Raw genomic sequence first — 13704 nt, 5'->3', positions numbered from 1 at the left:
ATGCTGCTGCCACATCTCTTTACCCTTTCAATCTCAATTTTGCAATAATTTTTTCTCTTCCTTGGGGTCTTAAAATTTGAAGTACGCACTTCCTTGCACCCTCCCCTTTTTGGCTTCTTTAGGAAAGGGCGCTTTTTTTCCCCCAGTCTTTTTTCAATTTATTCCTTTCTCTCTCTTTTGGATGCAAACCTAAATTCCAGAAACTTGAATCTACATAAAAGTTAATTAACTTCAGGAACTGTTCTTCCTCTCCTTGTTATTTTTATTTTTTTTGGAATGCAGATTATTTTTTTTTTTTACTACAGCCACTGTAATTTTCTATTATTTTTAAAACGTTCAGCTTAATGGATTATGTTTACTTAGTCAATAAGCTGATGATGCCCATGACAGGACCAGAAGTGTTTGGTTAGCAGCAGGGAGGAAAAAAAAAATCAATAACTCCAAGCATTTGGCAGCTTTGTGGGCAGGAAATCATTTGTATTCTCTGGTTTAAATCAATGACCTTCTTTTCTTTGCTGTTCCAACAGGAAATTATAAACTCTGTGAACACTATTTGCATAGTGCCTTCTGCAATACACTTGTATATGCCTGGGCAAAACAATATGTTAACCCCAGCAGTGCTTCTCTGAGGTCTCTGTTAAGAGAAACCTGGGCACTTTAGCACACAGCTTTTCAGCTGCAGGCACTTGTATTTATTAGAAGCGGAGGCAGAATAGAGCAAGATGTGAAAAGAGCTCCTTCTCCACTTCCAATGGCACCATCAAAAGATGAAGGCATTATTATAAGAGGGTTGTCTACTGCAGAATATGAAAAAATGCCTTCTTTGTAACTTGGCAAGATGTTGTGTTTTCAGTATGACAGACAGAAATTTGCTACTTCTACATTAAAGCTGCAATTGCACTTTTGTATCTTGCTTGTCAGGGTTGCCCTAATGTGCCAGGTATGGTTTGAAAGTGCTGCACCTTTGCTTGACCTCAGCTTAGCATTACAGAGTTCATGTTTGTGACAGTTTCGGCCTCCTCTATCCTGCCCTTTTGCTAAATGCACTTAAGGAAGAAAAACAAATTGCCACCTTGTCTTGCCATGCTGATAGGAAGCCATTCCAGGAAGGGGACGTTCTGAGAAAAGGCAGTGTTGAGCCTGGCACTGAACTTGCCTTCTAATTTTTTCTGCTGCCCACCACTGCATTAAGTCCAGCTCAGCTATTTCTTAGCATGTAGGAGAGCTGGCATCAAAGAAGACAAGCTAGTCATAGGAGACGGAGGAGGCGTACGACCCTTTTTTCTGTGTTTCCCCCAGTGTGATCACAGTGCAGCCCCAAAGTCTGGGATTCTTGTCTATATGTCATAAAATTCAGGTATGCAGATTTCTCTGCTTTGCTTTTGCACATGACAAGTCCTTTCACAGTAGTTCCCAGCATCCCTCCTGTGCTCCCAATGCCACTGGCACAAAGCTGTAGTCATAGGTGATGCTTGAAGTATATTTATTAGTTATGTCACAGCTCTCCTTCCCTGACACAAAAAGGATAGGAATGTTACTCGGAGTGACCGAAGTGGAAGTAATATGTAATTCTTGCGCTCTTGCTTTGTTTCTATTAATTTGCCAGATGTAAGGTTGCCCATCCTGACCCCACAAGCATTTCACTCCTTCCCACTGCAAACTCTACATGCTTGTTGGGGTGCCTTCCAGAGCTCCTGGCTGCTGGAGCACCCTTTGCATTTCTAAAATTTGCTGTTCCTGATTGAAGGGAGCCACCAAGAAAATGAGGTGCCTCACTTTCTCACTGACAAAAGACCAAAGCAGCATCACAGTATCACAGAAGGGTTGAGGTCAGAAGGGACCTCCAGAGGTCACTTTGTCCAGTCTCCCTGCTCAAATGGGGTCACCTACAGCCCGTTGCCCAGGACAATGTCTAGACGGCTTTTGAGTACCTCCAAGGATGGAGTCTCCACAACCTCCCTGGGCAACCTGTGCCAGCACTTAGTCACCCTCACAGTGAAGAAGTGTTTCCTGATGTTCAGACTGTACCTCCTGTGTTTCAGTTTGTGCCCATTGCCTCTGGTCCGGTCACTGGGCACCACTGGAAAGAGCCTGGCTCCTTCTTCTTTACACTCTCCCTTCAGGTGTTGACACACATTGATGAGATCCCCCTCGAGCCTTCTCTACTCTGAGCAAGTCCCAGAAAGCAGAGTGCTAAATCAAAGGATGAATTGTTGGGTAGCTATTGCGCAGTTGACTTTCTTCTACTGAGTGGATCAAAAGCAAATGTGCCTTTCTTTCCCTGTTGCTTCTCCTTCCCTCCCCATGCATACCTCTCCTAAATGTCACGCTGTCACCTTTTCCCATTGAACACCACGTACCTGGAATCTTTCCATATCACAACAAGAAATGTTTTAATCTGGAAAGATGTTCAAATAGAATAGCTCATGCCAGAAATATGAACTGGTTTGGTTAGTTTTAGGCTTTGGACTGATTTGTGAGTGATTTATGATTACATATGAATAAAACATAATCAGAAACTGTGGAGTGATAGTGGTGTATGCACAAAGAGGAGAGCTGCTCCTGTTACACGTGGGAACGTATGGGCCATAATCTAATTCTTTTGAGGTTGTGAAAGGTGTGCTATGTGACTAATTCATTTCACTAATATATGACAAGCCACTTTCATAATGGGAAAAAATTACTTTCCTAGATAATTTGCTTTTTAACGACTGATCATAGTTGTTATCCTCTAAGGGTGTATATTTTCCGCTATGCAGAAAACTGGTATGGAATAAAAAATGCTGATAGACTCAAAAACTGCATTTAGCTTCAAAACAGAAGTTTGTGGGTTGTTGGTTTTTTAATATATATATAAGCTACGGTCTTTGAGGTTTTTACTCAGAAGAGAACCATGTGTTTCATGTGGCCTCTGTTTACAAAAAGGAAAATATAATTCTTTCTGGGGAAAAGAAACTAGACTACACTGCAGGAAAAGGAGATTTAGTGCTGCAGTGTTCAAGAGTACTCAGATGGAAATTCAGCTCAAGAACTCTGTACTGAATTTAGGGCACAGATTTACTGATTGGCTCTGTTCTCGCAGTGCACTTAAATGTACTGCTCTATTTGTACTGAATTGAATGGGATTTGCTGTAGAGGTAAAAAGCAAGACTCACTCTCTTTTGAGTTTAATACAGGGTAATGACTTTCCTGACTTCAGTAGAGTAGTTCTTGATTTATACCACTGTAAGCAAGAGCAAAGCCAGATCAGGAATGTACCTCAAAGTGACAGTGTTTAGATGTGTATTTAATCTTTGTTAAATGAAACATTTGGAATAAAACGTACTATTCACTGTTCTTATCATTCTCTCTGTAAATGCACTGTGAAATGGCTTGTGGTATTTTTTTTTTTAACCTTTATAACATTAGTAATGAGGACGCATAATCTCCAAACGTTACTCTCCTCATGTGACACTTCTTCAGTGTAAATCCAATCACTTTAAATGAGGTACAACTTGGTACCAGAGAAGATAGAATTTGCTAGTTTACTGTGTGTATGTACAAACAATAAGATAGCAGAATTGGCTGACAGACATACAGAGCTAAAATTTACCAGATCTGCTCCTCTGACCAAGGCTGGCACAGAAGAGGAACAAAATTTCCTCCTTTCCTGACCTCGATACTCGAATCTATTAGACACACCCTCAAGTGTCTTATTTGTTCTTCTCCATTTGTGTTGGCCATTCCTTTCTAACAAGCCATTCTCCTCCACCCAAGACAAGCAGCTAGGCAAGCAAATGGTGCTATACCCTGGCTTGGAAGTTCCTATAAGCATGGGATCTTCCCCTGGGGATGTTTTGTCTGGGCCGTTTTATGATGCAAAGGTCTTACTGGAAGAAAGAACTGGCCCTACAAGGTCTGGATGCCTTGCTGAGAGATGAATACTAGTTAGCATATGTAATATCCAGTACTGGTGGGGAAAGTAAGAAGAAAGCAAACAATCATTTTTAACTTATGCAACAAGCTGCACTCCTCTGTGTTTTTCCCCAAATCCGCTTGTTAACTATGATTCAGTATGTGCCATTTTTGCTTCATGAGACTGAGTCTAAGCCAGTTTATTGGTGAAAGTAACAACTTTCTCAGTAAACGTTAATGGCGATGTTTTAATTAATCCCAGGGTTCTGGTAGAAAGCTAAGTCCTTCCTTCAATAACCATCAGTTACAGATGCAGTAAGTGTTAATAACCTAATAGGAAGCAAACCAGGCAGGCATACATTCCATCACCTAGAAAATGGATTTCATGTAGCTTTTTGATGGACTGTTCATGCTTTAAACCAAAAAAGTGGTTGATTTTTAACATGGAGAGTGGGGCTGTTTGCAGCACCTAAAGCTGCAGCCCCATCACGTTGTCAGCAACAATTCTCAGACTTTTAGCAACTGTGCTCAGACACCAAAAGAACAAACATAAGAAATCACAAGAGATTTAAATAGCTTTGTTTCTGATACGAGCTTTTCAAGACACAAATGGACTTTTATAAAGAAGCAAGAGTATGCATGGGGGTTATGTGGGAATGGGAAAGGGCTGCATATGTGAGTGTGACACCAGAAAGGATTTAGTGGGAACAGCAAAGGAACAAAGTTTTATCAAATGCTGGCCTAAAGGCCAACTGGACCAACCAGCTGGTTTTCATCTCTATGCAAAAGGAGAGCAGCCAGTTACACTGCCCTTCCTCCCCCATCTCTCTAGCCACCGAGGTTTTAGTTGGGGGAAACTTTGTCTTAAATGGAGCCCAGCAAATTGCAAGGAAAACCCAAGATGAGCTTTTTGAAAGGTTGCTGTATCTTTAGGGATACAGTAACCTTAAGGGATACTGTAGGGATACTGTATCCTGGATAGAAAGGGTTTTTTTGAAGGGTTACTGTCTTTTTAGGGATACTGAATCTTTAGGGATAGAGAGTTGTCACTTTGATCGGTAACATCGTTTTCTGATCCTTGTTTTTCTACCCTAGTAAAAAAGGTAGACTGCCACTTTATTTGGTTAAGTAACTGGCCAGCTTAGGAGATGTCTTCTGCACTTTCCAGTTTAGGAAGTAAACTGAAGTTGCACAAAGAAATCTTGAGCTTTTGTCATGGCCAAGAAGCAAGACTGTTGTTGGCAGTAGGCAGGGCTTTTCCAGTGATCCACTGCAGTTTTCTGGCCTCAGCAATGCTTTAGGTGAGAGAGGTCTTGAAATACAACCCAACGCCAGCACAGCACTAGGGTGTACTAACAAGATCCCATTTACTGTAGTTCTAGTACAACAGGGAGAGATCTGGAAATACGAGTGTCAGCTACACAGCATTGTGCTCTAGTGATTTTTCCCCGGCTTGGTTTAAAACAGTTGTATGATAGGCTGATATCTGCAATTATTTTAAATTCAATCATGCAATGGACGCAGGCTTCTGAGGCCTGACTTACCGTATTCAGATTGAAGCTCAATATCTATGGTTTGATTTTTAGGCAGCTGAGGAAGCAGGGAGTGTTATTTGTCCTGTGAAGCACTTTGCATAACAGCAGGCTTTTTGGTGCCACTCCTCTAAAACGGTTGTTCAAGATCGCTATCACTTGGTAGCCTCAATCCAGCTAAAAAGCTCTCCTGACAGCTCTTATCCAGACTCCACCTAGAACAAAAGAGAAAATGCAAAGGAGTGGGTATGTAGCAGAGGCAGAGGAAGAATATTCACACATTCCTAAGGATTCAACAGGGTCCTTTGACCTCCCACTCCAAGACAACATCTAGTACTGTCAGTCCTACTGCCTGTGTTTTCCTTATAACCAATTTACAGTAAGGCAAGAAGTTAGCACATGACATTTTGACATGATAGTAGTCCCATCAAAAACATTAGGGATCTCCTGCAGCTTTGTCTGGCCTTATTCACAAAAACATTATGAAAATAACCACACATTCTTTTGCAGGAAACCATGCCTGCTGGCTGTGTGAACAGTGCTAGCAGTATTTGTAAAAAGCAGGTAACAGACCATGTGTTTCTGTCCCACAACTAAATATAATTTTCATAATGGACATTCCTCCTGTACAGCTCCTCCTCTGTTGGTAATAACGAATAAATCCACAATAGTCCATGTGCTGGGACTTTTGTTTACCAGTTTATCCAATTTTTATGAACTAGCCTACCTGAAAATGGATACATTCATTCTTCTAATGGCACTTTGTACTTACCAGTCTCTGTACATGCAGCATTTTATTCTGTACATGTACCAGGAGGAACAAAGTAGAGGAGCTAGTGTTTTTAAAGAGGAAACATTTCAGGCTGCAGCCAAGATCTTTAAACTAGCAAGCTCTATGAGAAGTGGAATAAGAAAACCTGGGATCGTCCAGGTTTGGGCCTCCTGGAGTCTCCAAGGCCAACTGAGAGCACAGTTCCCTGCAGCCTCTCCCCTGCAGAGAAGATCCAGACCCTCCTCAGTATCCCGCCACCTGCTTCCACAAAATTCTAGTATCTTCAATATCTCAAAGACCCTGTGCCTCTCTGTCAGGTCTGTTATAACAGGAAGGGAGGTTCCCAAACTGTATATACACGGATGCGGACACATGCACAACACATGCTGAGACCAGTCATTTCTGTAGGAAACCAGGCTGAAATATGTGCAAGTCAGTCAATACAATTTTCAAGACAGGTGTTAAAAAGCTTGTTAAACATTTGCTAAACTCTAGGAATGGGGCAGCGTGCTTGTAACAGAACTGCATACCATGGCATCCCGACAGCAGCCTCTTGAGTACTCCCAGCATGCAGGAGTTAATGTTACAGTATCACCATGAACAGCCCCAACAGAAATGAGACTTTCATTCATTGGTCGCTCAGCCTTAATTAACAGGACACTTTTCAATTAAACTTCAATGACATCTTTTGAAAACAAGTTTTACACCTACTATATTTCTCTTGGACAAAACAGTCTGCTCAGCTGTATTCCCAGCTGTACGTTTTGTTTCTCCCAGCCTGCTGGCAGCCACAGCTACTTAGAAAGAGAGTAAGTTATGTCAACTGCTAGGATTTTCTACAGTACATATTACATCACCTTTCCTGAGAAACTTGTCTGAGCAGATCCCTTTTCTTGCTTTCTTCTTTCATAATGTCCTTCACATTCCTCTTTCAATATTTGTTGTTCTCTCTGTGTAAGCTCAGTTGCTGGCATTTTAAGGAAAGGTTACATAGCAAAAGGGTCACTAATGGAGCTTTTTTTCTCCCTATCTCATGCTCCTAGAGAGAAAACTGTAGCGTGTGGCATCTTTAGAGAAAGGTTTTCCTTTAGAAAAACCTACAGCATGCATTGCTGGTTGCAGAACAAGAAAAGGAATTTGGAGCATAAATTACCTTGGCCATTTTAATTCTAACGGTGAAGAAGTAAGGAGGAGAAAGAGCAAAAGACAAAGCAAAACAAAGACAGCAAATTATGCTCTGGGACAAGTAGAAAGCCAGATCCCTAAATTTTACCCTCATCCCTGATACTTAGGTGACTGTGCCCCTGATCAAATTGCTCTGTGTCTCTGCTTGCTTCTTTATGAGTCCCGGTCCTTATGAAATGGCCTTGGAAGTCAACAGTCATATGTCTTTCAAAAAGTCCTCTAGATAAAATGTACCAATTGAAGTCTGGTCCAGAGACAAATGAAGGTGCTGGGAGCCTGCCTAATTCAGGTCCTTAGACTTCAAAGTAGGCAATGTAAGAACAAAGTATGTTAAGTCTGGGGACAGGATTTGGAATGAGCTGGGAATGGAGCTTAGGGAAAAAAAAGATAAACATTTCCAACCTCAGGTGTATAAACTTGGATGGCTTAATATACATGCTCACCAGTGCAAACACATGCGCACACGTGTGCGAGCTGGCACATGGGACGGCTTCTTTCTGTTTGTTTATGGGGGCTCTTTTACAGTCCCTCATTGCAGCAAGGCAGCGTGTGTAGTAGACCGGTACGGTCCGTTGTAGGGCATCAGCTCGAAAGCATGGTAAGGATGCTTATTTTGACTAAAGCTAAATAGCTGAACATGAAGTTGGGAGGTATCTTCTATTCAAATGCATCTCCTTCTTCTGAACAGTGGCTCCCACATGACCTTCTTGAGTAGTTTGAGTCTTTCTATGCAAACAATGGAGAAGGAAATCTAATTCCCAGTCTAGGAAAGGAAACACAGCTAAATGAACGCTGTTAGCAAGGGCAAGCATATCATCTCCGCCTGTTTGGGAGCCCACTGAGGTTGAACAAAATCTTTTCATTACTGTAGTAGAGTTTTTATTACACTTATTTACATTTGAATGATCTGTTTAGGATTAAGCATTTCTTGAAAAACACACTGCTTTTACTCCCAAAACATTTTCCATTCTATGGGACTTGGTAATGCTTCAATTTAGCAAAATGCTGAACGATCTGTGTCATGTTTAACATGAAGTATAACTGAAGGACCCTGTACCCTGGGGTATTGCTCTCTGGACCTCTGTTTTTTAAGGGATCTGTGAAAAATCAACAGAAAAAACACAAGCAAGCTATTTTGAGCAGGCTTAAATTTAGAACAAATAGGTCCTCATCTTTACTGGAAAACTTTTAAAGGAGCCAAAAAAAAAAAAAAATTCAAAACCACTGTGCTTCAACACAAAAATGATCTAAAAATTAGCTTAATCCTTTTAGGATCAGCGATCTGGGTAGATAACTAAAGCAATGGATAATAAAATAGCTAAGCACTGGGTACCCAGTTAATGTATCAGCATGCTGTCGATGGTATATAAACAATGCTAAAAGAACAGGAAATTATTAAAGCAGAAGGCAATACTTCATTTACTATTCAGCTGGGATTACTGCTTAGGAAGTCACTAATACACATTCATAATGAACACTAGAAGTGAGCACAGGCAGAAACTTGCCTGTTACCAAATGAGCATGACTAGTGCTGAATGTTTCTCTTACTAATCTTTCTTAGAGCCTGAACTTCACTTCCAGAAAGGCAAGATTATTTGGGAGGTTCCATTTTCACACTTAATTGCAGAATCAGACACATGGAGCTCTTCGGGTTTTGGTTTCTTCTGAGCAGAAAGAACATCAAAGAGTAACAAAGCCCAAAGCACTTCTCCGAACTTGGTTTGCCGACCTGCCAGTTGTGTGTTGGATTGGAAATTTCCTTCTCTTTTCTGGAAGGCAGAAAAGAAGAGGGGGGAAAAAAAAAACCAAACAAACAAACAAAAAAGGAAAACTAGCCCCAAGTAGTATTCTGTTCTTGTTCCAGTTGATCTGTTTAGGATTTTGTCACTGGCCTCTGCCAGACCAGGAAAGGCTTCAGTGTATGAGAAACAGCACTAAGAGATCAGATGAGAAGGGGAGGTACCAAACAAGTGGATGCAGTATGGGGTCCTTGGCATGGCCAGACCGCTCCCATGGTACAGTGTGACTCCCCTGCCCCTTTTGACAGAAACCACTCACAAGACCATGTGAGTACTTTCCCACTTTTCCTGTTTTAGGAGTCTCAGGTGAAGAGGCAGCTGCCTTGTGCCAACCTATTGGGAAATGTTAGGCATGAGGTGTGTCTTCCAAAAGGTCTGAATCAGGGTTGAAATGCCCAAGTCAGATGCCTAAAGTAAGGAGGCAGTTTCAATCCAGACTGCCCTTTCCCCTTCCTGAAATGCTGAAGTTGCTGATTTTCCCACTTGCCTTTTCAGTTGCTACAGATTTCTGTGAGAAAGGGATGAGACAGTAACTTAATTTCTAAAGCACCAAAAAATGCTGCAATGAGAGATTCAGATAATGCTACTAAGGAGCACTTGGTGCCACATACAGAAGCCCCGCATAGGATGGGCTGCTATCCCACGTAAAACCAGCCGGGTTAGTAACAGACTGGACACTGTGGCTTCTACAGAGAAAAGGCAGACTCCGGACAAACAAAGGGACATGAAATAGAAAAGGAACTTCTGACCAGACTTTGCCCCTCCATCTTCCATTTTTACCTCTTCCTCTCCTCCCACTTGTCCTTGTCCTCCTGCCCTTTTGCAAAAATCCAAAATGGCACTGGTCATGTTACAACTACAGATCATTTGTCAAAGATTTGTCTCCTCCCTCTCTGTATGAGCTCATCAGTCCCAGCAAGCTTTCTGGGGTGATGAGTCAGTGGCACAAAGAACTGACAGATTTGATGTGGTATTTATTTTCTTCTGGTTTTTTTAAGCATGGCAGTCTCCCCCATCCACAAGCATAGAGAAAGGGGTAATCAAATGTACTGCAGCTGGGAGCTCTAAGGATAAAGTCCACAAAATCTGCAGCTTCCAGTAAAAGCCTTGTATTTTTTGTATTCTTTTTTTGGTACCAGGCATTGCTGGATGTTTACTCAATGACACACTGTGTTAAAAGTTGCAACATTCATCTTTAAACATTAATTATCAAGGCATGATTGCTTCAAAAATCCACTGCCTGAGGCCAGGGCCTAGGAAGTGGAAAATGTAGTTTCAGAAAGAGATGAGAATAAACGCTGAGCCTTTTAACTGCAGGTTAGGACAAATGACTAACAATAAAGCAAAAATCGTTTGGATGTATTTGTTGTTCTGAGTGTCAAATTCAAAACTTAGCAGTGAGTTGCCTGGGTTTTGTTTTTTTCCCCCCGCTCTTCTTTTTGTAAAAGTCAGAGAAGCTGCTGAATTTTGAAGAGGTGCGGGAAGTACATTTCTAAAAATTCAGTTAAAATAATTTGCTAGATTGGAAGAAAGAAAGGAAGTAAGAAAAGGCTAAATGATGCACACAAAGTCACGCAATAGTTGGAATATTTGTTGGACAGTCACTCTGCTCATTTTGGGACGAAAGCTGCAGTGATCCTCAGCATCTATCTCCATCTCCCTCAGTTCTACTGAAATCTACCTGGAATTACCGACAGTATAACGACGGATCGGGCCTGTTTCATCACATGTGGCAACCCAAAATTAAATGCTGCTGTGACTCAACGTTGCCTTATTGGGTGTCCCAGCCTGAAGCCAACAGAATGATTACAGTAGCAACGGCACCTTCATCTCCGCCCTTCTGGCCTTGCTGCTGGCAGACTGGAGACAGCCCTGCACGAGCACCTTTGCAGGGCATCAGAGGCTCTTCTTTTCCCACAAGGGTAGAGAACTTGTTCATTCTAGCCCCCCATCGTCCCTCAGTGTTGGACATGCCTGGGAGCACACAACTGATGGGAGATGTAACTCACGGTCTGGTGGGCCTGAGGCTGGTTTCTTGTGTGACCATAGGGAGAAACCGTAAAGGTAGGGTCTGTGATGGTCCTAAAGTTGCAGTTATGCACCAAAGCCCGAAGGCCAAAGAGACTCCAAATGGTGACACTCATCTTTTCTAATGCTGACGTTCACCAGGAACCTCCCGTTCTGCTTCTGGGTGTGCTCAGAAGCACTTCTGACCTCATAGCACTGAACAGCTTGGTGTCTGCCTCCCTAGGATTGAGAAACTTCACTACCAGAAGGGCCTGATCCACTAGGTGTATTGAAAACCTGCCTAACCCATCGTGTTTCATCCAGAGGAGCGGAGAGAAGACAAGGAGATGGTGGTGATGATAGTGCTTGTGTCCCATCTCCTCTCCCCGCTTGCTTCTATCTAACAGTTCTGTACTGAAAGCTTTTTCCCCATGGCCTGGGAGATCTGGTTTCAACACTCCAAGTATGTTCTCTTGCTTAGTCAGTCTGCACCCTTCTGTTAAATGGGGAATTAAAGACCTTCTTTACCTCATGGCCATTCTCACCAGGCCAGTAGTGCAGACCCTTGCCCACAGGCCAGTTTTTGCAGATGGCTCATGACCACACTGTTAAGGGTTTGCTGCCTGCTGAGTGGGCTGGCTGTAGCTATGCTGCATAGTGCTCAGCTCACGTCTCCTCTCGTGACCGGGTAGCTAACAGTCGTTATTTTCTGTGCATGGGCTTGGTGGGGTTTTTTTCAGTTCAAAGTATGGTGAATACTATCAGGTGCACGCTGCAGGCCAGCAGAGCAGTGCTGCGTCAAAAACATTACGATGCCAGAAAAAATTGTCGCGTGCTCTAGGAAAAGGATGGGTGAGGGCACAAATTATGGTATTGCCTAACCTGGAATAATGCTGAAGCACTGTCCTTGTTGAAGGAAATACATTTGGTGTCTTCCACATCTATCCTGTCTGTCTGAAGCAAACCCTGGAGTGAACCACACGGTTGACAACACTCATGTTTCCCCTTGGGGATACCAACGGATTTGTTCCAGAAGAGAGCTCAGACACTGACAGGTGTCTGACATACTGACCACAGGTAGTATGAATGACTGGGAAACCCATCCCTGGAGCAAAACAGGAGTGCGCCAAGCTACTAGTACAGACAGAGTGTTTTTGAGCAATAGCTGTCCTACTTTGATGGAGCCCATGAATTTCAGGAGAGATATCTCTGCTGAGCTCACTCTACTCAGACAAAGCACCAAGCAGAACATCAAAACCAAGTGAAACACAGTGCTGTACAGCAACCCTCAGTTGGTGTGGTCAAATAAGCAATGACAACATTAATTTTCTCACTATTCCTCCCTCTCACACTTTGAAATAACCCAGGTGGGTGCTGCGCTTGTAGGGTGATGCCTGGAAGTGTGCAGGAGAAGACTGGGGCTTGCACTGTCTCCCACCCTCCCCTCCTTTGCCAGTGATCCAGTGACCAGTTTCAGTTCTGTTTTATCACAGGTACGACCGGGAGACCGAGAGGAGTCTCCTGTGCCTCTGCCCTCTTGAATGTCACTGCTGCTGCCACTATGTTTTCCTGACCGCCTCTAAGATGATTGTCAAGGACAGAAAATATTAATTAAATTGTAATTAATAAATTGAATACTGTGGGGTTAATTATAGCTATTTACAGGGAGAGCATGGGATTTGGAGGGCCTACCTTCTGGCGTTTTTGCACAAAGTGTTGCTTCTTCCTCTAAGCTCTAATTAGCTGGCTTTTTTTTTTTTTAATAGCCAGTCTCCAAATGATTGCTCAGTAGCTCCCATTTTGTTCCTCATCAGCAGTTCTCCAGCACAGCTGCTACAGAAGGGAAGCAGCCCTACAGTTTGCCTTGCAGGGAGCAGGTGATAAAGAATCTGTCAGAAGTGGTATAAACCAGTAACATAAAAAAAAAGAAAAAACCTGAGAGGCCCAGCCCCCTAACATTGTCTAGCAAGGGGACTATGTAAGAAACCAAGGACACGGGCAGAAATAAGAAGGAACAGGAACATCTGAAGCTGCTGCAAGGTCAAAAATCTTCTCTCCATATGCAGCCAGCCCTCTTGTCCAGCTGCATGTTCTGCCTTCCTGCATACGCATAACGCCAAGAGTCATCAACAGCAGACAAGCACCAGGGAAAAAGCAGGCTGTTCCAGCACAAAGTCAACTGCGCAACTCGGAATAATTTCTCCTCTACTCCTTATTTTCAACCTACACGTTTCCTCCTTAGTGGTATAACCTTTATAAAATTTAAATGGACTTAATTATCTGTATTTTAAAACCAGTTACTTTTAGCTGCTCAGTGTATACCTATAAAGACCAAGGGTCCTTTCAGGACACTGTTAAACTAAAGGCACGCAGAACGCACACTGTGCCCAGATATCAGGAGTTTATTTCATGCCACTAGATGCAAACTAATAGCACCTAAGAACCAGCACAGAAGAGAGCTTTGGGAGTTTGGGGGTTATTTTGGATGTTGTTTCGTTAGGTTTTTTTGCAAAAG

The 13704-nt window shown here is 42.6% G+C and overlaps 1 protein-coding gene across 2 annotated transcripts in view; it reads right to left on the bottom strand.

The window, feature by feature from the left end:
* COA1 (cytochrome c oxidase assembly factor 1) overlaps nt 1-13704 on the bottom strand; it is a 53474-nt gene that overhangs the window by 18500 nt on the left and 21270 nt on the right. For both annotated transcript variants that reach the window (XM_082317368.1, XM_082317366.1), the window contains exon 2: nt 5439-5641. The gene's annotated coding sequence lies outside the window, so the exon portion shown is untranslated. The remainder of the gene's footprint in view (nt 1-5438; nt 5642-13704) is intronic.

Source organism: Platalea leucorodia (genome assembly GCF_965183815.1).
Source record: "Platalea leucorodia genome assembly, chromosome: 1".
Taxonomy (NCBI): Eukaryota; Metazoa; Chordata; class Aves; order Pelecaniformes; family Threskiornithidae; genus Platalea; species Platalea leucorodia.
This window is presented reverse-complemented; position numbering and strand designations above follow the sequence as displayed.